This window comes from Anomaloglossus baeobatrachus, chromosome 7, assembly GCF_048569485.1.
Source record: "Anomaloglossus baeobatrachus isolate aAnoBae1 chromosome 7, aAnoBae1.hap1, whole genome shotgun sequence".
NCBI lineage: Eukaryota > Metazoa > Chordata > Amphibia > Anura > Aromobatidae > Anomaloglossus > Anomaloglossus baeobatrachus.
This window is the reverse complement of record NC_134359.1, coordinates 277,664,912-277,692,608: the sequence shown is the minus strand read 5'-3', so window position 1 is coordinate 277,692,608 and position 27,697 is coordinate 277,664,912. Positions and strand designations below refer to the sequence as shown.

The 27,697-nt window shown below is 46.0% G+C and overlaps 1 protein-coding gene and 1 long non-coding RNA gene across 3 annotated transcripts in view; one reads left to right on the top strand and one right to left on the bottom strand.

Annotated features, from left to right (window-relative positions):
- The window catches only part of SBK1 (SH3 domain binding kinase 1), a 102,720-nt gene that overhangs the window by 14,936 nt on the left and 60,087 nt on the right, over positions 1-27,697 (bottom strand). The window lies entirely within an intron of this gene.
- On the top strand, positions 2,292-4,250 carry LOC142246349 (uncharacterized). Its single transcript, XR_012724890.1, has 4 exons — positions 2,292-2,631; positions 2,822-2,881; positions 3,208-3,297; positions 4,167-4,250. It is a non-coding gene; the product is annotated as an uncharacterized LOC142246349 (long non-coding RNA).

The window sequence follows — 27,697 nt, the reverse complement described above, 5'->3', positions numbered from 1 at the left end:
AGGCCCTTTGAGTTCCCAGCTCACCAGTGTACTCTTTATTTTTCCAGAAAGTACCAAACTGTTGATTTGGCCGTCCCTAACATTTTTAGCTCTCTCTTTGATTTCTTCTTTTATTCCAGTCTAATAATGGTCTGTTTTTCTTCCATTTTGAGTTTCTTTGACTGCATGGTGTAGGTTCACAGCAACAACATCCAGATGCAAATGCCTCACCTGGAATCAGCTCCAGACCTTTCACCTGCATATTTGATGATGGATTGATGAGGGCATATCCCGTATAGTGTGTGTGTGTGTGTGTGTGTGTGTGCGCGTGTATATATATATATATATATATATATATATATAAAAGAAGGGAATTTTGTTACTTACCGTAAATTCCTTTTCTTCTAGCTCTTATTGGGAGACCCAGACGATTGGGGTATAGCTACTGCCCTCTGGAGGCCACACAAAGCACTACATTAAAAGTGCAAGGCCCCTCCCCCTCTGGCTATACCCCCCCGTGGTATCACGGGTTCTCCAGTTTTAGTGCCAAAGCAAGAAGGAGGAAGCCAATAACTGGTTTAAACAAATTAACTCCGAATAACATCGGAGAACTGAAAAACCGTTCAACATGAACAACATGTGTACCCGCAAACAACAAAAAAACATCCCGAAGGACAACAGGGCGGGTGCTGGGTCTCCCAATAAGAGCTAGAAGAAAAGGAATTTACGGTAAGTAACAAAATTCCCTTCTTCTTCAGCGCTCTATTGGGAGACCCAGACGATTGGGACGTCCAAAAGCTGTCCCTGGGTGGGTAAATAAATACCTCATGTTAGAGCTGCAAAACAGCCCTCCCCTACGGGGGTGTCACTGCCGCCTGCAGGACTCTTCTACCTAAGCTGGCATCCGCCGAAGCATAGGTATGCACCTGATAATGCTTGGTGAAAGTGTGCAGACTGGACCAGGTAGCTGCCTGGCACACCTGTTGAGCCGAAGCCTGGTGACGTAATGCCCAGGACGCACCCACGGCTCTGGTGGAGTGGGCTTTTAGCCCCGAAGGAACCGGAAGCCCCGCAGAACGGTAGGCCTCTAGAATTGGTTCTTTGATCCATCGAGCCAGGGTGGCTTTAGAAGCCTGCAACCCCTTGCGCGGACCAGCGACAAGGACGAAAAGTGCATCGGCACGGCGTATGGGCGCCGTGCGGGAAATGTAGATTCTGAGTGCTCTCACCAGATCTAGCAAACGTAAGGCCTTTTCATACCGGTGAACCGGATGAGGGCAAAAAGAAGGCAAGGAAATATCCTGATTAAGATGAAAAGAGGATACGACCTTAGGGAGAAACTCCGGAATGGGGCGCAGCACAACCTTGTCCTGGTGGAACACCAGGAAGGGAGCCTTAGATGACAGAGCTGCCAGCTCAGACACTCGCCGAAGCGATGTGATTGCAACAAGAAACGCCACTTTCTGCGACAGCCGAGAAAAGGAAACTTCCTTCAGAGGCTCGAAGGGCGGCTTCTGGAGAGCAACTAGTACCCTGTTCAGATCCCATGGATCTAACGGTCGCTTGTACGGGGGCACAATATGACACCAATGCCACAAAACTAATGCAAAACTTTGCTTGTATAACAAATATGACCACCAATGATTAAACAAGCAAAAAATCAAATTAAAAGGGGTAAACTTTATTCACAAAATAGATTTAAAATCACATCAAAAGAATGGAACCGCCCAGGTGACGGATGAAAATTAAACACATGGGGGTACAACACCAATGGTAACTAATGGCACCACCATATACCACATAAATAAATAAACAGTATATCGGTTTTATATCTATGCATGTTTGTCAGTGAATCACATAGCCAAAGAAGGATACAAGTGTATCATACATAAAGAGTAATATAACAATAGTAAATAGGCTATGTGGTAAAAAACTTATAAAACAAGCATCATGACATCATATTACCGAATAAAGCAGGTGGTATCAGTGTGGTAACCCCCACCAACACTGACGCGCGTTTCGCAGCTCGTGTGCTTCGTCCAGGAGTGATAGATCAAGAATCCCAGGGTGCCTATTTATAGGCAGCTATATCCGAAGAAACAGCATGCGTGCAATTATCCAAACAATGTCCGTAGCGTCATTTCCGGTATATCCCCCTCCTGAGTCATGCGGTTGTCATGGTGAGTCTTGAAAACAACCTTGTGAGAACCGGCACGTCATATCCGGAAGCCAATGCCGTGACGCGCATGGATGATGGATGGCCGGACATTGGAAAGCTTGGGAGGGGAGATTGATGAGGTGCAGAAGAAATTACAGGCTGAATGTTCATCAGAGGAGATGGAGTCATTTAATAAAGAGCTTGATGACTGCTCTAATGAATGGGAGAAGCAGATCTCATCCACTAAGTCTAAAAAATTTCAGCGTGATGTTCAGGATAAAGAACAGAACAAAATGTTCCGATGGAGCCATCAAAAAAGCGAGATGGAGAAACCGGGATCTGTGGGTACTTCCATCAGTGATTCAAGTAGTGTGGCCTCTGGGTCTACATCTACACATACGGAACGTTTTCAACCATATAATACTCGTTATCAAAATGGGAGGAAGCGTAAACAAGTGGGATATGAAGATTCCTCTTCGTATAAAACCTTGAAGGTAATCAATCTGTCTGATGTCACTCTTACACCTGCACAAATCTCCATTTTGCAAAAGGGCCTGTCCTTTTCTCCCTCCTCAAGGTTTGACCACTTTTCGGCGCACAAGGATATACAATTGTTCGCTCGAAAACTGGTTTTTAAGAAACTTTTTGACAATGATAAAAATAATCTTTTTTCCTCTGATGTAGAAAGGGAAGCACTTCAAGCATTAGAGGATCTGGCTGAGGAATCGGAGGGGACGAATCAAGGTAAATTCCCCCAACATTTGCTTCCCAAATCCAAAAAGTTCCCTCCTATATCACTATATCCGGAGATTGATCTTTTTGTTAAGCTTGTGTCTCGGGATCTCAAAAACATCCCATTGACTATCAAGTATGACAATCTGGATAGTAATGAGCGAAGGGCACTTAAGGAACTTTCGAACTTGAAGGATGTAATCATCAAACCCTCAGATAAAGGGGGCAATGTCGTCTTGTGGCCTCGTAATCAATATGAGAGGGAGATGTTTAAGCAATTGAGAAATACATCTTGTTATAAAAAATTGACTTATAACCCCCTCTCGAAATTCCAACAGGAATTGGATACATTGTTGAATGAAGCGATGGAGAACGGTGTACTATCTAGCAAGCAAAGGAATGGATTGTGGATCTTGGAGCCAATGGTGGCAAGTATATACTTACTTCCTAAAATACATAAAGACCCGTTAACACCTCCAGGGCGGCCCATTGTGTCGGGCATTAACAACTTTTGTGAGCCCCTGTGCAACTTGATTGACCACTACCTTAAACCTTTGGTTGAGGTCCTTCCCTCCCATATTAAGGACACCAATGAGGCCCTCCGAAAAATGGATGGGATCCAGATGGAGGAGGACATGTGGCTCGTCACTTGTGACGTTGAGTCACTGTACACATCCATCAGGCATGCAGATGGTTTGGAGGCATGTGAGTTCTTTCTCAAATCCAGTGGTCTTGCCGTTCCCCTGTGTGATTTTCTCCTGCAAGCGTTGAGGTTTATTTTGACCCACAATTTCTTCCTCTTCAAGGATGCGTTCTTCCTACAGCTCCAGGGCACAGCAATGGGGGCGGCCTGTGCGCCCTCATATGCAAATTTGTTCCTGGGGCTGTGGGAATGACAAATTTTCCAGACAGATGCAACAAGATTCAGCGACAAGGTTGCATTTTGGGGCAGGTATATTGACGACGTGCTCATGATCTGGCAGGGGTCGGTAATGGATTTAGATATATTCATGACAGAATTAAACAATAACAACAGAAATATCAAACTTACGTATCAATACAGTAAGAAGAGAATTGAATTCTTGGATATTCTGATTGAAATTGACGAACAAGGTTTCATCCAAACCGACCTCTACAGAAAGAGCACGTCTGTTAATGCTGTACTACACGCGACTTCCCAACATCCGAGACACCTTGTTGCCAATATTCCTAGAGGCCAGTTCCTACGAGCTAGACGTATTTGCTCGAGAGAGGACACTTTTGAGAAACAGGCTAAGGATTTATGTTCCCGTTTTAGGGAACGTGGTTATAACAAGGACACTATCTGTAAAGCATACAGAAGCGCGTTTATTAAGAAGAGGAAGGATCTACTTCAATACAAGACCAAGAAAGATTGTACTTTTTCTAAGGTACGTTGCATTTTGGACTTCAATTCACGTAGTGATGAATTTAGAAAAGTGTTGGAAAAACATTGGTCCATTCTTCTTTTGGACAAGACAATTGCCAAATACATTGAGCATCACCCATCAATTACATATAGGAGATCTAAAAACCTTCGTGATACCCTAGTACGGAGCCACTATCGTGATATTTCACCAGGTATAAAATTCTTTGGCTCCAAGGGTACCAAGTGGGGATGTACCTCATGTGGGAAATGTGTGGCATGTAGGAACATCTGTACAAGTGACACTTTTGTGGATTCGAGCCATCAAAGAGTATATAACATCACCCATACCATCTGCTGCACAACAAAAGCAGTAATATATCAGGCAACTTGCCCATGCAATCTTTTTTATGTGGGCATGACGACACGTGAGCTGAGACGCCGTATCCGGGAACATGTCCTTGATATAGAAAATGCTCAACAGGAAGAAGATCTTAATAAACTGAAAACAATCCCACGACATTTCAAGCTGGTCCATGGGTGTGATAGCTCTGTTTTTTTGGCTAAGGGCATTGATAGGGTGTTGATAGGAGAAAGAGGTGGTGACTGGAAACGATTGGTGGCACAAAGGGAAGCTATGTGGATTTACAAGCTTAACACTCTTACTCCCAATGGTCTTAATGACCATAATTCGTTTGTCCCATTTCTCCCTGTATAGAGGCTGTTTCTCTGCGGGGTGGCTTCCCTCTGTTCGGGGCCTTTTTTCCTCTTTTCCCTAAACAAAAAGTGAGGTTGGGGACTATGTTGTCCCATTATGTGGTTTTTTGTGCGGTTTTTATTGGGTGTGTTTTTAATGTGGTCTTCTGTAATTTTATTATTTTATTGTGTTTTTATTGTTTATCCTTGTTTGGATGGAATATAATTTTGGTATTTTCTAAAATAAACTTTTTCTTTTCCCAGGGTCCATGTACAACTCTTTCTCCAGTCCAGCTTTTGCGGGTTCCTTCCCCTTCCCCATTTTTCTCCTGGGTCTTCTTCCTAGTTTTTTATGCATGCTTGTCGGTGAATATATATTAGTAAACTTATGAAATTATTTATGCTTTTTTATATGTAGACCATAGATTTTTATTGGTAATATAATATTTTATATTTATATACATATATATATATATTTTCATTTTTCATGCAGAGTTTTATTATGAATATTTAACTTAAAAATTTTTTTTCACAGCTCTCCCTTTTTCCCCCCCTTTTTTTCACCATGCACTTTTTGGTTTCACATTCCCTTTTGGCATATTTCTCTCGCACGCGGTTTTTACACACTATCATCATTTGTAACAAAAATTTTTTTTATATATATATTTTTTTATATATATATTTTTTTCACTTTTTTCACTTTTTATACACGTGTATGTCATATGTGTGTGCACAATTATTTTTTTGGTTGTCTGCTATCTGCCCGAAATGATTCGGACGGCTACCAGCTTCCTCTTATCACTTTGGTATATATATTTTTATATGGATGTCTGATATGTATATGGTTAAATGTGGTATGATTGGTTTATAATTTATGATATATAAGTAGTTTTAGTAATTATATATACTTTTTCTGTGTGATCTTTGGTCATTTCGGCTATGTATTCATGTGCAGGAAAAGCATTTTTTCAGCTATACTACTAGAGTATGGGGATACTGTGATTACTATTGTCATGGATTCTTTTGAGTTTCTTTGAATGAATCTCTTAGTATATTGTTACGTTTCTGAACGCTTTCCATCTGCAAAGCCTATTATGGTGATGATATACGTCACAGCATGGAGATTCCGGATATGACGAATCGGACTTTACCGAGTGTTTATAGAATTCACCTTGGTGATGGTGCGCGTCACGGCATTGGCTTCCGGATATGACGTGCCGGTTCTCACAAGGTTGTTTTCAAGACTCACCATGACAACCGCATGACTCAGGAGGGGGATATACCGGAAATGACGCTACGGACATTGTTTGGATAATTGCACGCATGCTGTTTCTTCGGATATAGCTGCCTATAAATAGGCACCCTGGGATTCTTGATCTATCACTCCTGGACGAAGCACACGAGCTGCGAAACGCGCGTCAGTGTTGGTGGGGGTTACCACACTGATACCACCTGCTTTATTCGGTAATATGATGTCATGATGCTTGTTTTATAAGTTTTTTACCACATAGCCTATTTACTATTGTTATATTACTCTTTATGTATGATACACTTGTATCCTTCTTTGGCTATGTGATTCACTGACAAACATGCATAGATATAAAACCGATATACTGTTTATTTATTTATGTGGTATATGGTGGTGCCATTAGTTACCATTGGTGTTGTACCCCCATGTGTTTAATTTTCATCCGTCACCTGGGCGGTTCCATTCTTTTGATGTGATTTTAAATCTATTTTGTGAATAAAGTTTACCCCTTTTAATTTGATTTTTTTCGGGGGCACAATATGACAGACCCCCTGCAGGAACGTGCGCACCTTAGGAAGACGTGCTAGACGCTTCTGAAAAAACACGGATAGTGCCGAAACTTGCCCTTTAAGGGAACTGAGCGACAAGCCCTTTTCTAACCCCGATTGCAGGAAGGAAAGAAACTTGGGCAATGCAAATGGCCAGGGAGACACTCCCTGAGCAGAGCACCAGGACAAGAAAATCTTCCACGTTCTGTGGTAGATCTTAGCCGAATTCGACTTTCTAGCTTGTCTCATTGTGGCAATGACTCCCTGAGATAATCCAGCAGATGCTAGGATCCAGGACTCAATGGCCACACAGTCAGGTTCAGGGCCGCAGAATTCTGATGGAAAAACGGCCCTTGGGACAGTAAGTCTGGTCGGTCTGGCAGTGACCACGGTCGACCGATCGTGAGATGCCACAGATCCGGATACCACGACCTCCTCGGCCAGTCTGGAGCGACGAGTATGACGCGGCTGCACTCGGATCTGATCTTGCGTAGCACTCTGGGCAAGAGCGCCAGAGGCGGAAACACGTATGGGAGCTGAAACTGCGACCAATCTTGAACCAAGGCGTCTGCCGCCAGAGCTCTTTGATCGCGCGACCTCGCCATGAATGCCGGGACCTTGTTGTTGTGCCGGGATGCCATTAGGTCGACGTCCGGCACTCCCCAGCGGCGACAGATTTCCTGAAACACGTCCGGGTGAAGGGACCATTCCCCTGCGTCCATGCCCTGGCGACTGAGGAAGTCTGCTTCCCAGTTTTCTACGCCTGGGATGTGAACCGCGGATATGGTGGATGCTCTGTCCTCCACCCACATTAGAATGCGCCGGACTTCTTGGAAGGCTTGCCGACTGCGCGTCCCTCCTTGGTGGTTGATGTATGCCACCGCTGTGGAGTTGTCCGATTGGATTCGGATCTGCTTTCCTTCCAGCCACTGTTGGAAGGCCAGTAGAGCAAGATACACTGCTCTGATCTCCAGAACATTGATCTGAAGGGTGGACTCCTGCGGAGTCCACGTCCCCTGAGCCCTGTGGTGGAGAAATACTGCTCCCCACCCTGACAGACTCGCATCTGTCGTGACTACTGCCCAGGATGGGGGCAGGAAGGATCTTCCCTGAGACAATGATGTGGGAAGGAGCCACCATTGTAGAGAGTCTTTGGCCGTCTGGGAAAGCGAGACTTTCCTGTCCAGGGACGTTGACTTCCCGTCCCATTGGCGGAGAATGTCCCATTGAAGTGGGCGCAGATGAAACTGCGCAAAGGGAACTGCTTCCATGGCTGCCACCATCTTCCCTAGGAAATGCATGAGGCGCCGCAAGGGATGCAACTGGCCCTGCAGGAGAGATTGCACCCCTGTCTGTAGTGACCGCTGCTTGTCCAGCGGAAGCTTCACTATCGCTGCTAGAGTATGAAACTCCATGCCAAGATACGTTAGTGACTGAGTCGGTGATAGGATCGACTTTGGAAAGTTGATGATCCATCCGAAAGACTGTAGAGTCTCCAGCGTAGCATTCAGACTGAGTTGGCATGCCTCCTGAGAGGGAGCTTTGACCAATAAGTCGTCTAGGTAAGGAATCACCGAGTGACCCTGAGAGTGCAAGACTGCTACCACCGCCGCCATGACCTTGGTGAAGACCCGTGGGGCTGTCGCCAGACCAAATGGAAGAGCTACGAACTGAAAATGGTCGTCTCCTATCACAAAACGTAGAAAACGTTGATGTTCTGTAGCAATTGGCACGTGGAGATAAGCATCCTTGATGTCTATTGAGGCAAGGAAGTCTCCTCTGGACATTGAGGCAATGACAGAGCGGAGGGTTTCCATCCGGAACCTCCTGGCGTGCACATGTTTGTTGAGCCGTTTTAGGTCCAGAACAGGACGGAACGAGCCGTCCTTTTTTGGAACCACAAAGAGATTGGAGTAAAACCCTTGCCCTTGTTCCTGAGGAGGGACTGGGATAACCACTCCTTCCGCTTTTAGGGAATCCACCGCCTGCAGCAGAGCATCTGCTCGGTCTGGCCGTGGGGAGGTTCTGAAGAACCGAGCTGGAGGACGAGAATTGAACTCGATTCTGTACCCGCGAGACAAAATGTCCGTCACCCACCGGTCTTTGACCTGTGACATCCAAATGCCGGAAAAGCGGGAGAGCCTGCCCCCGACCGGCGATGCGGAGGGGGGGGGCTGGAAGTCATGAGGTAGCCGCTTTGGAAGCGGTACCTCCATTTGCTTTCTTGGGGCGTGTGTGAGTCCGCCACGAATCTGAGTTTCTTTGCGTCCTCTGAGTCCCTTTGGACGAGGTAAATGGTGTCTTGCCCGAACCTCGAAAGGACTGAAACCTCTGCTGCCACTTTTTCTGCTGAGGTTTGGGTGTTCTGGGTTGTGGTAAAGAGGAGTCTTTACCCTTGGACTGTTTAATGATGTCAGCCAATGGCTCGCCAAACAGTCTCTCTCTAGACAAAGGCAAACTGGTTAAACATTTTTTGGAACCAGCATCTGCTTTCCAGTCCTTTAACCACAAGGCTCTGCGCAAAACAACCGAATTGGCGGACGCCATTGAGGTGCGACTGGTAGATTCTAGGACCGCATTGATAGCGTAAGACGCAAACGCCGACATCTGCGTGGTAAGGTGCGCCACTTGCGGCACTGCTGGATGCATGATAGCATCCACTTTTGCTAAGCCAGCTGAAATAGCCTGGAGTGCCCATACGGCTGCGAATGCCGGAGCAAACGACGCGCCTATAGCTTCATAGACAGATTTTAACCAAAGGTCCATCTGTCTGTCATTGGCATCTTTAAGTGAAGCGCCATCCTCCACTGCAACTATGGATCTAGCTGCAAGTTTGGAAATCGGGGGGTCTACCTTTGGACACTGTGTCCAGCGCTTGACCACCTCAGGGGGGAAAGGGAAACGCGTATCTTTAGATCGTTTAGAGAAACGCCTTTCTGGGTGAGCGTCGTGCTTCTGGATTGATTCTCTGAAGTCAGAGTGATCTAACAAAGCACTCAATTTACGCTTGGGATAAAGGAAACGAAACTTTTCCTGCTCCGCAGCCGCCTCTTCTGCTGAAGGGGCTGGGGGAGAAATATCCAACAGCCTATTGATGGCTGAGATAAGGTCGTCTACCATGGCATCCCCATCCGGGGTATCCAGGTTGAGAGGGGTTCCAGGAGTGGATTCCTGATCACTCTCATCAGACACATCACAGGGAGACTGATTGCGCTGAGACCCTGAGCAGTGTGAAGACGTCGAGGGTCTTTCCCAGCGAGCTCGCTTAGGGTGGCTGGGGCCATCATCTGAGTCATAATCCTCGGCCTGTGAAGCCGGGGACCCCCCTGTGGGCTGGATACATTCCAAGTAAGGGGGACCTGAGGACAGAGGCCTCGCCGTGCCCAGAGACTGAGCCCCATGCATAGATTGCAAGGTCTCAAGGATTTTTGCCATAGATACAGACATATTATCTGCAAAAACTGCAAAGTCCGTCCCTGTCACCGGGGCAGAACTTACAAGCGTCTCAGCCTGGGTCGCCACCTCTCCTGACTCCAGCTGGCGAAGCAGCACCGGGTCGGAGCATTGCACACAATGGGGGTCATCAGAGCCTGCTGGTAGATTAGCCCCACATGCAGCACACGCAGTATACACAGCCCTTTTTGCCTTGGCCGCCTTGCGTTTTGAGGATGACATGTTGCTGCTTCCACAGAGCGATCTGGGATATGCAGCCAGAAGCGCACCTCACAGTGCAAGAAATACAATATCTATATAACTGTATCCAGTACACTGATACACAGTGAGGCACTAGAGGGACCAGCACAGAAAAATCGCTTACCGCCCGCTTAAAAAGCGGGTGTGTGGTCGCCAGATAGCCCCTAGTCCAGGTCTCCCAGAGCCTTGCGTCCTTCCTCCAGCCAGGCATGCATGTAATGGCTGCCGGCGTCTCGAGAGAGGAAGGGGGGCGGGCCCTGGGCGTTCCTGGCCAAGAGCGGGAAGCCTGCTTCCCTCTGTGCATAGTGTGAGGGCTGGAGCATGTAAATCAGGCTCCAGCCCTCGTCGCTGCTTGCGAACAGCGTCTCTCCCCTACCCTGAATGACAGGGTGGGGGCGGGAACGAAACGGAGCTGCCGGCGTCCTAGGCCCAAAAAGCCGGGGACTAAAGTTATAACCGCCGCCGCCGTAAAAGCGCGGACGGCGGATCCCCGGCGCACCACAAGTCACAGCAGCGCCGCCCGGTCCAGAGGGGGTCGGCGCTGCGTTCCCAAACACAAACAATCCCCCAGTAATCTGTAGGGACACCAACTCCACGTTGCGGTCCCCGGCGCACTATAACACCCAGCCAGCCCGGAGTGTGTCTGTGCCTGCCGGGGACACAGAGTACCTGTAAGATGCAGGGCCCTGTCCCTGATGGTACTCCTGCTCCGAATCCATCAGGTTCTAATGGGTCTGTGGATGGAGCCCGGCATCAGAGCTGAGAGGCCGGCAGGATCCCACTTCCACAGAGCCCTACAAGGGGATGTGGAAGGAAAACAGCATGTCAGGCTCCAGCCCTGTACCAGCAATAGGTACCTCAACCTTACAACACCATCCAGGGGTGAGAAGGGAGCATGCTGGGGACACTATATGTGTCCTCTTTTCTTCCATCCGAAACAGTCAGCAGCTACTGCTGACTAAAATCTGTGGAGCTATGCATGGAATGTCTGACCTCCTTCGCACACAAAGCTAAAACTGGAGAACCCGTGATACCACGGGGGGGTATAGCCAGAGGGGGAGGGGCCTTGCACTTTTAATGTAGTGCTTTGTGTGGCCTCCAGAGGGCAGTAGCTATACCCCAATCGTCTGGGTCTCCCAATAGAGCGCTGAAGAAATATATGTGTCTATGTATACAGCATAAATGTACAGAACATACATATGTGTATGCATGTGTTCGGTAAATATGAATGTGTATAGTACATATTTATATTTATATCGTATACCGAGTATATGTAAGTGTGTGTATGCACATATTTATGTGTATTATATGTATATAATATATAGAGTATATGTCTGTATGTGTATGCAGAATAATTATATGTTTTTTATACGTAGTGCATTCATGTACAGTTAACAGCTATGTGTATATGTACGAGTTTATGCAGTATATACGGTATGCGTTTACAGTATATATGAATGTGTGAGTACGGAATATATTTTTGTATATACACTCCTCAACAGTGAAATTATAATAGCAAGAAGGACAAGCCATAAAGGGTATGGATATTGAGAAAATAGCAAGTATTGCTAAGATATGCAAATGATCAAATTATCAAGTATCTTGTTCCAATCTGTAGCATGTACGAGGGGCATAAAAGCCAGATTGATAGCAATTTTTTTAGCCATATGAAAACTCAAAAATCGTATTAAGTCTTATGGGATGGTTGTGCGATGCCTCCTGTTCATTGACGTGCAAGTTATCGCCACTTGTCGCAAACTGAGAGGGACAGAATCCTTGGACTGAGAGCTCTTGATTTATTACTCCGGCAGATCGCAACGTATGCAGGCCGAGATGTCAGCACTGTTCTATTTTGCATGTCCCAGTGGTTGGGAGAAAAAGTATGAACTGGAATGATAGCAAGAGACGCACAGAGGCGAACCTCTGCACGGACGGATCGTCAGTTTATAAGAATGGAGCTCAGTGATCCTTTCTGTACTGCAAGTGAAACTGGATGTCACATACTGAGTTTAAGGGGTCGTAGAGTCTACACAAACCATAAGAAGGCATTTCCATGACATAGGGCTACCAGTTAGATGTCCAGATACTGGTGGGCCATTAGCCTCACGCCACCATGATGCAGCCAAGATGGCAATGGAGGATAGAATAAAGGGGGCTTTACACACTAGCGATATCGGTACCGATATTGCTAGCGTGCGTACCCGCCCCCATCGTTTGTGCGACACTGGCATATCGCTGCCCGTTGCGCACAAAATCGTGCTCCCCGTCACACGACTTACCTGCACTGCGACGTCGCTCTGGCCGGCGATTTGCCTCCTTTCTAAGGGGGCTGGTTGTTCGGCGTCACAGCGACGTCACTCGGCAGGCGTCCAATAGAAGCGGAGGGGTGGAGATGAGCGGGACGTAACATCCCACCCACCTCCTTCCTTCCGCATTGCCGGTGGAGGCAGGTAAGGAGATGTTCGTCGCCCCTTCGGTGTCACACACAGCGATGTGTGCTGCCGCAGGAACGAGGAACAACATCGCTAATGAGAGGTAAACGATTTTTTGTTTTAGGACGACCTCTCCACGGCAAACGGTTTTGGCCGCTTTTGCGATCGTTTTAGGTCGCACATAAGTGTCACACGCTGCAATATCGTTAATGACGCCGGATGTGGGTCACTAACGACGTGACCCCGATGATAAAACATTAACGATATCGTAGCATGTAAAGCCCCCTTAAGTCTATCCTCTTTAGCAAAAAGTCTCACTTCTGTCTTGAATGCAATAATAGTCGGAAATTGGTCTGGAGACCATGTGGGTCATGTTTGCAACCCCATGAAGAGGCCTTCGGGAGGAAACATAACACCAATCATACTCCCTGGATTATAGGATTATGATGTGGAGTGGCATTGTGTGAGGGAACCAGACCCCTGTAGTCTTCATTCCAGATATACTAACTTCTCGATGTTTCATTGATTTGGTGGTGGAAACCGTGTTATGCCCATTACTCCAAAGTGTTGTAGGAGCTGTTTTCCAACTTGACAACCCCAGGCAATATGTTGGTTGTGCTACTGTTAGCAGCCTGATGTGTTATCATAGTCTCCAGCGTTTCTGAAGTTGTCTCCCATCAAATACATCTGGGGGACATCATTGGTCGGCGATTACACAGGCAGCTGCCAGCAGAGGATCTGGATGATTTGCCTAAGTGCATTCAGCGAGGCAGGACCTTCCTCAGACAACCATTAAAAACCTCAGCGATAGCAGCCAAATTTGTAAGTGCGGGGATTTCGATCCTCGATACTGAATACATCAAGATGTTTTGAAAAATATTTATTTTTTTCATCCATTTTAGATCACCAACATGTCTACGCATCCTGTGGTATCCATAATTCTACGACTTTACCTTCTTGGTGTTGCAATTCCAATGTTGATGGCCATAGACAAGGAAGGTGGTATGTATGCCGCGGTGCCGTGAGATAGGAAACTTCTATTGTACATCAATATGATTTATTTCTACGCGTTTCAGAGAGATATCCCTCTCCTTCTTCAGGAACAATTTAAATGTTGAGGAGCAGACGTGTCTTACTGGTGCTCTTGTGGGACACAGGAGTTCATGCGGATGCCGAGGGGAGAGCTTCATTGCTCCCTCCGAACTGGTGCCATACAGGGTGCAGAACTCTAGGGAAGATCATTCTCCAAGTTGGTTTTCCAGAATCTGCCGAGACGGGAAGGTTTCAAGCTTCCCTGGCCACACAGAGCCCAAAAGTACAGTGCCAGATAGGATCCGGGGCCTTGGACAGCACCAGGCCCCACTGCGGAGCCTCGGTACCTGCAAATAGGGACAAGAGTACTACTCAAGACGAACTGGGGTCCCCAAGTAGCTTTAAGCCACGGGGATCCAACACACGGCGCTAGGAAGAAGGGACTCATCGAGCACCACACCGGACCTCCAAACGAATTCGGTTCGACAGGGCCCATCACAGCGGGTGACCGGTACTACCCGGGCGAGAGGCAAAGACAGTGAGTAGAGACACCTGGAACCACAGCAACAGACTCGGACTCTTATTAGTGGCGCCGCCGCCGCCCTACGACTCAGCGCCAAAGGCCATCACTACCACCCTCATCATCCTTCTTGGGGCCCCCTCCACCTGTGTGGCTGGATGATTTCCTCAGTACACAACATTGTTGGTTATAAATGACTTTGTGACCAAATGTAGAACTGGTGGAGAAAGGTTGAACTAGATGGACCTAGGTCTTTTTTCAACCTTAGTAACTATTTAACTATGATACCATCTCTGGCTGCTACTACCATCCGGCCCGGAGGACAGCGACAGCAGCGGCGGCTAAACTTTGGCCGCGTACCACAGATGCCGTCACGACAATCATCCTACTACAACCCCCATTATCATCACGAAGCAGGGCAGGCCACCGCGACATCCCAGATCACCACAATGGCCCAGTGACGAGTAACTCAGGTATGAGATCCACCATGCCCGACATCTCCTTGCCCCCTGGGTGCTACATATATATACTTATATATGTGTGCACAGTCTATATAAATATGTTTATTCTCTGTGTATATATGTGAACAGTATGTATGTACAGTAAATACGTAGTCACATATTTGTATGTATGTGCAGTGTATTGTATGTACTGTATATATGTATTTGAAATTTAGTATATATGTATACTTTTATACATTTTTTTTTTTTTTTTTTTTAAACTTTGAATTTTTATTGAGATTTTCAATTTACGTTTTTCATACATAAAATAAAACATAAAATTCACAATTCTTATCGAACCTAGACAAACAATGACAGGACAGGTGAGGAGGGTTAGGAGGGGAGAGGAGAAATAGGAGGGAAGAGGGAAGGGTTTCAAGAGTCCATGCTCCTTCCATAGGACCCATAGGCCTCAGTCTCACAGATCCTCCTGTCCCGCAAAGTAGTCCCATGGTGCCCACACGGCCTGGAAGCGGTCAACTGTGTCATGCAATAGTGCCGTGAGATGTTCCATGCGTCTAACGTCCAGTAATCTATACTTGAGGCTCTGGAGTGAGGGTGTCCCTGGCTGCCTCCAATTCTTTGCAATTAAGCATCTGGCCGCCGTAAGGATGTGGGACAAAAGCTTAGAGGCCGTTTTTCCCAATCCCCCATTCCCAAGACCCAGAACATAGATCAGGGGATCAAGATCAACCTCTATATATAGTACTTTATGGATCAACCCTCTAACCCGCTCCCAGAAGGGGACTATCCCTGGACAGGACCAGAATATGTGCAGAATGGTGCCCCTGCCTCCCCCGCATCTCCAGCAACAAGCCGGTATGGAGGGGTCTATGCCATGAAGGAAATCTGGAGTGTGGTACCAAAATAGCAAAATTTTATAGATATTTTCCTTATATAGTGTGCATATTGACGTCTTGGCGGCATTTCCCCAGATTGCTGCCCATTCCTGAGGAAGTATCCGCCTTCCCAATAGAGACTCCCATTTCCGCATGTATGGAAAAGACCCCTCGGGCCCCTCCCGTGAATCAGAAAGCAAAATGTAAATTTCCGAAATCAGCCCCTTAGTATCAGTGCCCCTTCTGCAAATTTTCTCAAAATCTGTGGGAATCGAGGCCCCTGCCCTGCCAAACAAGGAGCCAGCCAAGTCTCTGATCTGCAGATATTGGAAAAACTCTCGATTAGAGAGAGAGAATTTATCTCTAAGGTACTCAAAGGAATGGATCTGCATTGTACTTCCATCTATAATGTCTGCAAATCTGAATAGACCTGCCTTGAGCCAGGGGTGCACCATGTCCGACTCCAGACTGCTTGGGAGCAAGGGTTGGTATATGAAGGACACCAGAGGGGAGCAGGGGGATGCCAAAGGAAATCTTCTAATGCAAAATGCCCAGAGGTCCCTAGTGAACTGCATCGGTCCAAGAAGAGGGGGGGGCGAATCACACTGGGCCGGGGGCCACAGGAGCGCGTTTGGATGTATAGGCGCCAGCCAAAGTTTTTCAATCTCAGTCCACCTGTTGTATGCCCAAAGGGACACCCAACAGGGGATCCTCCTAAGATGGGCCGCCCAATAGTATTTTAGGATGTCCGGGACAGAAAGCCCCCCCCTGTTTCTCCGAGCCATCAACACCTCCCTGGCCACCCTATGACGTTTGTTACACCAAATAAATCTAAGGATAGCCGCCTGAAGGGACTTCAGCTCCTTTATTGGTACCTTAACTGGGAGGGTTTCAAAGAAATATAATAATTTTGGGAGCAAGCTCATTTTAACCGCCGCAATGCGCCCCATCCACGAAAGAGGGAGGGGCAACCACTTGCTCAAAAGAGTTCTCAGCTCTCGGAAAAGGGGGGGGAAGTTAAGGTTATAGAGGGAATCATAAGTAGATGTGAGGTTAACCCCCAGGTACTTGACCGCATCTGTCTTCCAACGAAACTTAAAATTCAAACGCAGGTAATCCAGGGCCACCGGGTCGAGATTCAAGGGCATTGCCTCCGTTTTGCTAGAGTTGATCTTATACCCCGAAAGGCTCCCGTACCTACCCAAGGTGCACATTAAAATTGGAAGGGACACATGGATGTTAGTAAGTGTAATGAGCACATCGTCGGCAAAAAGTGAGATTTTAAACGGTTTATTCCTGACCAGGACCCCCGAGATGTCTGGGTTGCTCCTGACCGAGGCCGCGAGGGGCTCTATGCATAGTGCAAAAAGGAGGGGGGACAGGGGGCACCCCTGCCTGGTGCCATTGGAGATGAGAAAAGGCTTAGAGATGTGGAGGGGGAGTTTGATAGAGGCCGTAGGAGCGCTATACAGGGACTTCAAGGCCCGCATAAAGCCACCCGAGATCCCAAAGACCTCATTTGTCTTGAAGAGAAAAGGCCACGCAAGGCGGTCAAAAGCCTTCTCTGCATCTAGACTCAACACCAACGCCTGTTGCTTCGTCCGATTTGCCACATCCACCAGGTCTATGACCTTCCTGGTGTTGTCCCCCCCCTGACGGCAAGGGACAAAACCCACCTGGTCTTTATACACGAGTTGGGGCAACCATCGATTAAGCCTGGCCGCCAAGAGCTTGGTGAACATCTTCAAATCGGAGTTCAAAAGGGCTATTGGTCTATAATTAGCACAGTCCAATGGGTCCCTGGGTGGCTTGGGCAGGAGGATTAAATGGGAGTGTAGCATGGATGGAGGGATAGGGTCACCCTGAAGGAAAGAGTTAAACAAGGCGGCCATGTGTGGGAGGAGCTCCGCCGCAAACACCTTGTAATAAAAATAAGTAAAGCCGTCCGGGCCCGGTGACTTCCCGCCAGGCAGGGCTTCCAGAACTTGCTCCAGTTCCTCTGTAGTAATCTCTTCATTCAAAGCCGCGGCTGCTCCGCAAGGCAGTGAAGGGAGCTCAAGGGCCGAAAAATAGTCCCCAAGTGCCCCAGCCCCGCGCGAAGCCATGCCCGGGGGAACCGGAAGGTTATAAAGCTTGTTGTAGTAATTGAAAAAAATGTCAGCTATTGAAGCGGGGTGATAGTGGATAGTGCCCTTTTCGTCGCGCAGAGCCTGAGGGCATGAGGATGTAGCGCGCTCCTTAAGCTGCCTGGCGAGTAAGGTATGAGCCTTATTACTCCTTTCATAGTATCTTTGTTTGGAAAAGGTTAGCAATTTTTCTGCTCTGCCAATTGCCAAGTCTCTCAACTTTTCCCTAAGGCTGATGACTCTCCTAAGAATAGTCAGTGATGGGGCAGCCGCCAGTCTCCCCTCCTGTAGCTTAAGATGGGCCGTTATAGAGTCCCGCTGGCTTGTGGCATTCTTTTTAGCCCTGGCGCCCTCTCTAATGCATAGTCCCCTCATCACTGCCTTGTGAGCTTCCCAGAGTGTTGCCGGCGACGTGACCGTGCCCGTGTTCAACTGAAAGAATTCGACCAGTTGCTTATTTAAAAAGGACCTAGTGTCGGGATTTTTGATCAGAGATTCATTAAGGCGCCAATGCTGAGGCCTAGGTCGAGGACCATCTTTCTTGAAGTCCATTATGAGTGGGGAATGGTCTGACCACGTAATGGATCCCATTTCCACCCTCTCAAGACGCCCCAGCAGCTGTGAGTCAATGAAAAAATAGTCTATTCTGGTGTGCGTCTGATGCGGATACGAGTAGAAGGAAAAGGCCTTCTCTCCCGGGTGGTCCACCCTCCAAGCGTCGTATAAAGCCCCTGATCTAATGAGCCTACGAAAGTCCCGGGACAAATTTTTCAAAGCACCCGATGGAGGGTGTCCACCCACAGAGAGTCTGTCGGCCACCTCCGAAAAAGGGATGTTAAAGTCTCCCCCCAACACCGTAGAGGCCGGTGCCAGTCCGCCTATCAGATCGAGTATTTTCTTAAGAAAGCGTATCTGCCCTTCATTAGGTGCATAAATGTTGGCCATTATGTGCGGGGATCCCCCCAGTTGGCCCTCCAGAATCACATATCTACCCTCTGGATCGCAGTGAGAACCCGTAATTTGTAGAGGACAACTGGAGGATATTAAAATAGCAACTCCCCCCCTCTTGGAGCCCGAGTAAGCCGAGTAATGGATGGGAAAGCGGTGGGACGCAAATTTGAAAGTGTTTGATTCCACAAAATGTGTTTCTTGGATAAAGGCTATGTCTGCACCTGATGTTTTCAGTTCCTGTAGCAGCAATTTCCTCTTACGGGGTGAATTCAGACCTTTTACGTTAAGAGAGATAATGCGGGTCATATCTAAAACTTAGAAGTAAGAAAAAGCTAATGGCACACCTATACCGTCGGGGGCATGACTTCCCCTGTGAAGCCGGCCAGAGGAGATGGTCCATACGACAAAGGGCCGCAGCTCCCAGGGACTCTAGAAGGGGTGGTACCTGAAAGGACACATAAGGAAAAAACCTCGGGGAGGGGGGAAGACAAGGACAAACATAGAAATGAACATGAATTAAGAACATTAACCAAAATGCATAAACCTTAGGCATAGATTCCCGGGGGGTCAACCCGGAAGGGAGAGACCTAGAGGGAGGTTCCCCAACCCGTCTGAGCTAAGAGAGCCACCCACCTCACTCCCCAGTAGCCCTCCCACGGGGGTCAGTCCAGTGGGCACGGGCCCGTGCCAAAAGGAAACAAGGGAAAAAAAAACAAAACAAAAATCCTCAACCACTAACTCCAAGTAAGGGGACCGGGCTCCCGCCAACCCCCCTACCACCCACGGCATCATTGTGGCTACAGCCCCCCCCCTTATGCAGCTCAACAGACCCAGAGGGCCGCAGATGACACAATGGACAGTCAGAGGCTTGCTGTAGAGAGAGTCACAGTATCACAAAGCATGCTCAGCTACTGGAACTCAGAGGGTATAAGAAATAGGCACCAACCAGGTTAAGAAGTGTCCTCAACGGTGAGCCGGGGAGGGGGGCGACCCGCGGCCCCTACCTCCTCTCCCCCCCAAAGCCCCACGCCCTCCACCCCTCACCTTGGACCACACGGGAGGGGGCGGCCCTTCCAACCTTTGCAAGTCCCAATCTGGGATACAGACCGCTGGAATGTCCAGTGCTTCACAGAACAGAGTGGTATCTGCTGGAGTGCGAAGGGTCGCCGATTTACCCCCTCTGCGCGCTGTTAGTGCAAACGGGTAACCCCAGCGGTATGGAACCTGGTGCTCCTTCAGGCTCGTGAGAAGGGGTTTGAGGTGCCGCCTTTTCTGGAGTGTGATGCGAGAAAGATCCGGGAAAAGCTGGATTTCCTTGCCATTGAACACAGGTGCCGTGCGCCTCATTCTAGCCTTAGCCATGATCAGTTCTTTAGTGGAGAAGTCGTGAATGCAACAAATGATGTCCCGGGGTTGGGTGGATAAATTCTTCGGCTGTAAAGCCCTGTGTGCCCTGTCCAGCTTGATGATGTTAGAAGGGGGAGCGTCCAACACTTCATTAAAGATGGATTGTAGTATGGAGTTTGTGTCCTCGGGCCCATCTGACTCTGGGACCCCCCTCACACGGACATTGCAACGGCGTCCTCTGTTGTCGAGATCCTCTATGTGAGACTGCATATCCTCCATTATTTTTTGTTGCGATGTTGCCAGTTTGTGTAATTCTGATACATGGGATCTGGTGATGTCATGCTCTTCCTCCAGGGATTCAATTCTGCTAGACAATTGCTGCAAATCTCTCCTCACTTCAGCTATTTCTGACCTGCAAGTTGCTTTAACCTCATGTATGAGGCATTGAAAGTCCTCTTTAGAAGGAAGTTTACTTATGAAATCATGCATGTCCTTATAGAAGGTGTCTGGCCCTTTAAGGTGAGCACCTGCAGTAATAGACACTGGAGTTTTAGTCTGGTGCTGGGGAAGCTGGGAAGGTTGATCTCCACACCGAGGCCCAGAGGGGGGAAGCAGGCTGCTCTGTTCCCTGATATTACCAGCTGTGGCTGCAGTCCCTTCTCCCGGCAGTGGGGAGGGCTGCCCCCCGACCTCCACCTTATCTCCCACAGCCACTATGTGCTCCTGGGCCTGCTGCTGCTGTGCCTGAGGATCCGATGCAGTGCAGGGCTGCTGAGCCAAGGCATTCCCTGTTGGAACTGCTGCAGAGATTCCTCCACTTTCCCCTGTGTCCCCGCTCACCCACTCCTCCTTCTCTTGCTGCTTAGCAGGCCGGGCCAGTGCCTCCATTTCCCCTCCATGCTCCTGGAAAGATGGCGTCCGGGCCTCCCCTGGACCCTGTTCCAGGCCCAAGAAAGTATCCAGCGCCGTGGTGTGCAGCGGGGGGGCCACCGATGCCTGCTGCGATGGTTTAATCCTCCGTGGTCCCATCCTGAGAGCCGGTGAGTAGGTTTGTGCTTATGATAAGTGCTGATTTAGCTGAGGGTCAACAGGAGCTCCTCTTCCCCACGTCCACTCAGCTCAGCATCCTGGACACGCCCCCTATACATTTTTTTTTTTCAGGCTTTCAGTGCTTTTGACATCTCATCTATTCCGGAGAACTGTCTAGTTCCAGTTCCATCCATTTATCATTTTGGCACATGTGTCTCCATGATAATCGCTGTTTTTCTCATCCTCCTCTGAATTGATTGATAACATAGCAGGATACGTCAGAGAGGGAATCATTTATCTAGCATCTGTATGTGTTTTAATAAGGCTCTTTATACATCCTCGAAGAGTTAAAACACAGGATTGTAGCATCAAAAGGGACTTTTTTTTAGGGAAAAAGCATCTATTAAACCAAAAATTCATAGTATATATGTATATATATATATATATATACAGTACAGACCAGAAGTTTGAACACACCTTCTCATCTCTAGAAGAACTGCTAAGAGGAGACTTTGTGCAGCAGCCTTCATGGTAAAATAGCTGCTAGGAAACCACTGCTAAGGACAGGCAACAAGCAGAAGAGACTTGTTTCGGTAAAGAACACAAGGAATGGACATTAGACCAGTGGAAATCTGTGCTTTGCTCTGATGAGTCCAAATTTGAGATCTTTGGATCCAACCACCGTGTCTTTGTAGAAAAGGTGAACGGATGGACTCTACATGCCTGGTTCCCACCGTGAAGCATGGAGGAGGAGGTGTGATGGTGTGGGGGTGCCTTGCTGGTGACACTGTTGGGGATTTATTCAAAATTGAAGGCATACAGAACCAGCATGGCTACCACAGCATCTTGCAGCGGTGTGCTATTCCATCCGTTTTGCGTTTAGTTGGACCATCATTTATTTTTCAACAGGGCAATAACCCCAAGCACACCTCCAGGCTGTGTAAGGGCTATGTGACTAAGAAGGAGAGTGATGGGGTGCTACGCCAGATGACCTGGCCTCCACAGTCACCAGACCTGAACCCAATCGAGATGGTTTGGGGTGAGCTGAACCACAGAGTGAAGGCAAAAGGGCCAACAAGTGCTGGGAACTCCTTCAAGACTGTTGGAAGACCATTTCCAGTGACTACCTCTTGAAGCTCATCAAGAGAATGCCAAGAGTGTGCAAAGCAGTAATCAAAGCAAAAGGCGGCTACTTTGAAGAACCTAGAATATAAGACATATTTTCAGTTGTTTCACACTTTTTTGTTAAGTATTTCATTCCACATGTGTTCATTCATAGTTTTGATGCCTTCAATGTGAATCTACAATTTTCAGAGTCCTGAAAATAAAGAAAACTCTTTGAATGAGGTGTGTCTAAACTTATGGTCTGTACTGTGTGTGTGTGTGTGTGTATGTATGTGTGTGTGTGTGTGTGTATGTGTGTGTGTGTGTGTGTGTGTATGTGTGTGTGTGTGTGTGTGTGTGTGTGTGTATGTATGTATATATATATATATATATATATATATATATATAAATATATGTGTGTGTATGTATTATGTAATTATGTATGTACATATGTATATATGTATATATATATATATATATACTAAGTTTGATAGGAAGGCCCAGCATCACTTCATCTCCTGCCAGCTGAGAATGACCTGAGGCTCCATAGTCGGCCCTGTATAGTCAATATCTCACTATTCCGCGTGCTCGCCTGGCGCCGCTACCACTTGATTTAAGCGATCTACGGAAAATGCGGCGTTCAGACCCGTGCTGAACAGATATTGATCATATATCCTAATGATATACCATTGATGTCTGTCCTGAGACAACCCCTTTTAAGCATCGTCAGCCTTAACAGCTCATTACCACAATTTTAACTATTCTAGGGTTAACTATTGAGGCTTAAGTGAATGACATCACTGCACCGAAGCGATGACATCACTATAATAAAAAAAAGAAACCCGCTGGTCAGATGTGAGTGGATGCAAAGTGCTGTGACTACAATAATGCACAAACAAGTGCACAGCATGCACCTCATTCATTATGGCATTTACACCTTTTTAAGTCTAGTTTTTGGTGCGGGTTTTTTACCTGTTTTTCCTTAACCTCTACTTAATTTGTGCCTTTTATTTTTGGTCTGGTTTTTGGGTGTTTTTTCGCCATTTTTTATTTGTAACTTATTCTGAATTTAATTTGTGACTTTTTAATATATTTTTACTTTTTTTTTTTTTTTATGTTTTCTACCTCGATTTTCATTTATGCCTTATTCTTCATTTAATTTGTGGCTTTTATTTTTGGTCTGGTTTTTGGTGCTTTTTCGCCATTTTTTTATTTGTAACTTATTCTTAATTTAATTTGATTTGTGACTTTTTAATCTTTTTTTACATATTCTTTTTTTTTTTTTTTATTTAATGTTTTCTACCCCGATTTTCATGTATGCCTTATTCTTTGTTTAATTTGTACCTTTTATTTTTGGTCTGGTTTTTTGTCATTTCTTTTTGATTTATTCTTACTTTACGGTAATTTTTGACTATTTACTCTTTTTTTACGTAGTTTGTTTTTTTATGTTTCTTCCCCCGATTTTCATATGTGATTTTCATTTATTCTTCATTTAATTTGTGCCTTTTACTTTTGTTTTTTTTTTTCACCATTTCTTTATTTGTGACTTATTCTTCATTTAATTTATGACCTTTCTTTACCTAGTTTGTGATGTTTTTTTGCAAGTTTTTCATTTGTGCCTTATTCTTTGTGCCTTTTATTTTTGGTCTAGTTTTTCATGGTTTTTTTGCCATTTTTTTATATGTGACTTATTCTTCATTTCATTTGTGCTTTTTTTTTTACCTAGTTCTTGATGTTTTTTGTCTGAAATTAATTTGTGTCTTATTCTTCATTTCACTTGTGCCTTTTATTTTTGGTCTAGTTTTTCGTGTTTTTTTTGCCATTTTTTTATATGTGACTTATTCTTCATTTCATTTGTGTTTTTTTTTTTACCTAGTTCTTGATGTTTTTTGTCTGAAATTAATTTGTGTCTTATTCTTCATTTCACTTGTGCCTTTTATTTTTGGTCTAATTTTTGGTGTTTTTTTGCCATTTTTTTTTATTTGTACCTTATTCTTCATTTCATTTGTGCCTTTTATTTTTTTACCTAGTTTGTTTATGTTTTTGCCTGTTTTTAATTTGTGACTTATTCTTCATTTCATTTGTGCCTTTTATTTTTGGTCTAGTTTTTGATGTTTTTTTTCTACATTTTTTTTTTTATTTGTGACTTTTTTTTACCTAGTTTTTTTTATGGTTTTATTTGCCTGTTTATCTTTGTGCCTTATTCTTTGTTTATTTGTGCCTTTTATTTTTGGTCTAATTTTTGGTGTTTTTTTGCCATTTTTTTTATTTGTACCTTATTCTTCATTTCATTTGTGCCTTTTATTTTTTTATCTAGTTTTTGGTGGGGGGTTTTGCCATTTTTTTTTTTAATTTATGACATTCTTCATTTCATTTGTGACTTTTTTTTAACCTACATTTTTTATGTTTTTGCCTATTTTTCATTTGTACCTTATTTTTCATTTACTTTGTGCCTTTTATTTTTTGTATAGTTTTTGCTTTGGTTTTCCCCATTTTTTTTTACTTGTGACTTATTATTAATTTCATTTGTGACTTTTTTTTACCTTATTTTACAGGGTTTTTTTGCCTACTTTTTCTTATTTAATTTATGCCTTTTATTTTTTGCTTATTTTTTGGTGTTTTTAAGCCATTTTTTTACTTGTGACTTATTCTTCATTTAATTTGTGACTTTATCTATTTTTTAATGTTTTTTCTTTCCCTGTTTTTCATTTGTAACTTTTTTCATTTAATTTATGCCTTTTATTTTTTGTAATTTTTGGTGTTATTTTTCCTCATTTTTTTTTACTTGTAACTTATTCTTCATTTAATTTGTGCCTTTCTTTAGTTTATTTTTATTTTCACCAGTTTTTCATTTGTGATTTAGTTTTCATTTAATTTTTTTTTTCCACATATCCTTCATTTGTGACTAAATTGTCATTTAAATTGTACCCTTTGTGGAACTCAATGTTATGTGTTCCATTTTTTGTTTTTGTTGTTTTTTATGTACACCACTATGAGTGAGCGTGTGGGCGTTTCTTAGATGTTTTTGGCTGATTTATCAATTCCAAATCTTCAAATAGTCACTAAAGTTGGCGTAAATGTAAATCAATTTCTTTTCCTGCAGTGATTTAATACTCGGCAGATATTTTAGGGCAAATTTTAGCATCATTTAGCAAAATACGTGACTTTTGGTGCTAACAGTTCAAGTATGGGGATAAAGAATGTTTTTATTTTGAGCAAATATTTGTAAAATGCGCCCGCTATTTTGAACTCCGTTACCAATATATAGACTAGAATTATAAAATAATGGTACTTAGCGCACAAGTAGGCCAACTTGGGTGTTCACATAGGGTACGCATTATAGTGGCAAATGGGCCACAGAAATTGGCCAACTTGGAAATATAAGCACATGAACTAATGTGCTTCAATACAGTCACGAGTTTATTACCATGTGCTGGCTCCAGGGTTGCCTCTATGGTAGTGATGAGCAAGCAGTACCATGCTCGGGTGCTCGCGCGGTACTTGTAATTAGAAATGAGGAGCAGTACCATACTTGGTACACATAACTAGTGATGAGTGGGCACTACCATGCTCGGGTGCTCAGTACTCGTAACTAGTAATGATCGGGCACTACCATGCTCGGGTGCTCGGTACTCGTAACTAGTGATGAGCGGGCACTACCATGCTCGGGTGCTCGGTACTCGTAACTAGTGATGAGTGGGCACTACCATGCTCGGGTGCTCAGTACTCGTAACTAGTGATGAGCGGGCACTACCATGCTCCGGTGCTCAGTACTCGTAACTAGTGATGAGCGGGCACTACCATGCTCAGGTGCTCTGTACTCGTAACTAGTGATGAGCGGGCACTACCATGCTCGGGTGCTCAGTACTCGTAACTAGTGATGAGCGGGCACTACCATGCTCCGGTGCTCAGTACTCGTAACTAGTGATGAGCGGGCACTACCATGCTCGGGTGCTCAGTACTCGTAACTAGTGATGAGCGGGCACTACCATGCTCGGGTGCTCAATACTCGTAACTAGTGATGAGCGGGCACTACCATGCTCGGGTGCTCAGTACTCGTAACTAGTGATGAGCGGGCACTACCATGCTCCGGTGCTCAGTACTCGTAACTAGTGATGAGTGGGCACTACCATGCTCGGGTGCTCGGTATTCGTAACTAGTGATGAGTGGGCACTACCATGCTCGGGTGCTCAGTACTCGTAACTAGTGATGAGCGGGCACTACCATGCTCGGGTGCTCAGTACTCGTAACTAGTGATGAGCGGGCACTACCATGCTCAGGTGCTAATTACTCGTAACTAGTGAGCTCATCACTAGTTACGAGTACAGAGCACCCGAGCATGGTAGTGCCCGCTCATCACTAGTTACGAGTACCAAGCATCTGAGCATGGTAGTGCCCGCTCATCACTAGTTATGAGTACTGAGCACCCGAGCATGGTAGTGCCCGCTCATCACTAGTTACGAGTACTGAGCACCCGAGCATGGTAGTGCTCGCTCATCACTAGTTACAAATACTGAGCACCCGAACATGGTAGTGCCCGCTCATCACTAGTTACGAGTACCAAGCATTTGAGCGTAGTAGTGCCCGCTCATCACTAGTTACGAGTACTGAGCACCGGAGCATGGCAGTGCTCGCTCATCACTAGTTACGAGTACAGAGCACCCGAGCATGGTAGTGCCCGCTCATCCCTAGTTATGAATATCAACTACCCGAGCATGGTAGTGCCCGCTCATCACTAGTTATGAATATCAACTACCTGAGCATGGTAGTGCTCGCTCATCACTAGTTATGAATATCAACTACCTGAGCATGGTAGTGCTCGCTCATCACTAGTTACGAGTACTGAGCACCGGAGCATGGCAGTGCCCGCTCATCACTAGTTACGAGTACTGAGCACCCGAGCATGGTAGTGCCCACTCATCCCTAGTTATGAATATCAACTACCTGAGCATGGTAGTGCTCGCTCATCACTAGTTACAAGTACTGAGCACCCGAGCATGGTAGTGCCCGCTCATCACTAGTTACAAGTACTGAGCACCCGAGCATGGTAGTGCCCGCTCATCACTAGTTACGAGTACTGAGCACCCGAGCATGGTAGTGCCCGCTCATCACTAGTTACGAGTACCGAGCACCTGAGCATAGTAGTGCCCGCTCATCACTAGTTACAAGTACTGAGCACCTGAGCATGGCAGTGCCCGCTCATCACTAGTTACGAGTACCGAGCACCTGAGCATAGTAGTGCCCGCTCATCACTAGTTATGAGTACTGAGCACCCGAGCATGGCAGTGCTCACTCATCACTAGTTACAAGTACTGAGCACCTGAGCATGGTAGTGCCCGCTCATCACTAGTTACAAGTACTGAGCACCCGAGCATGGT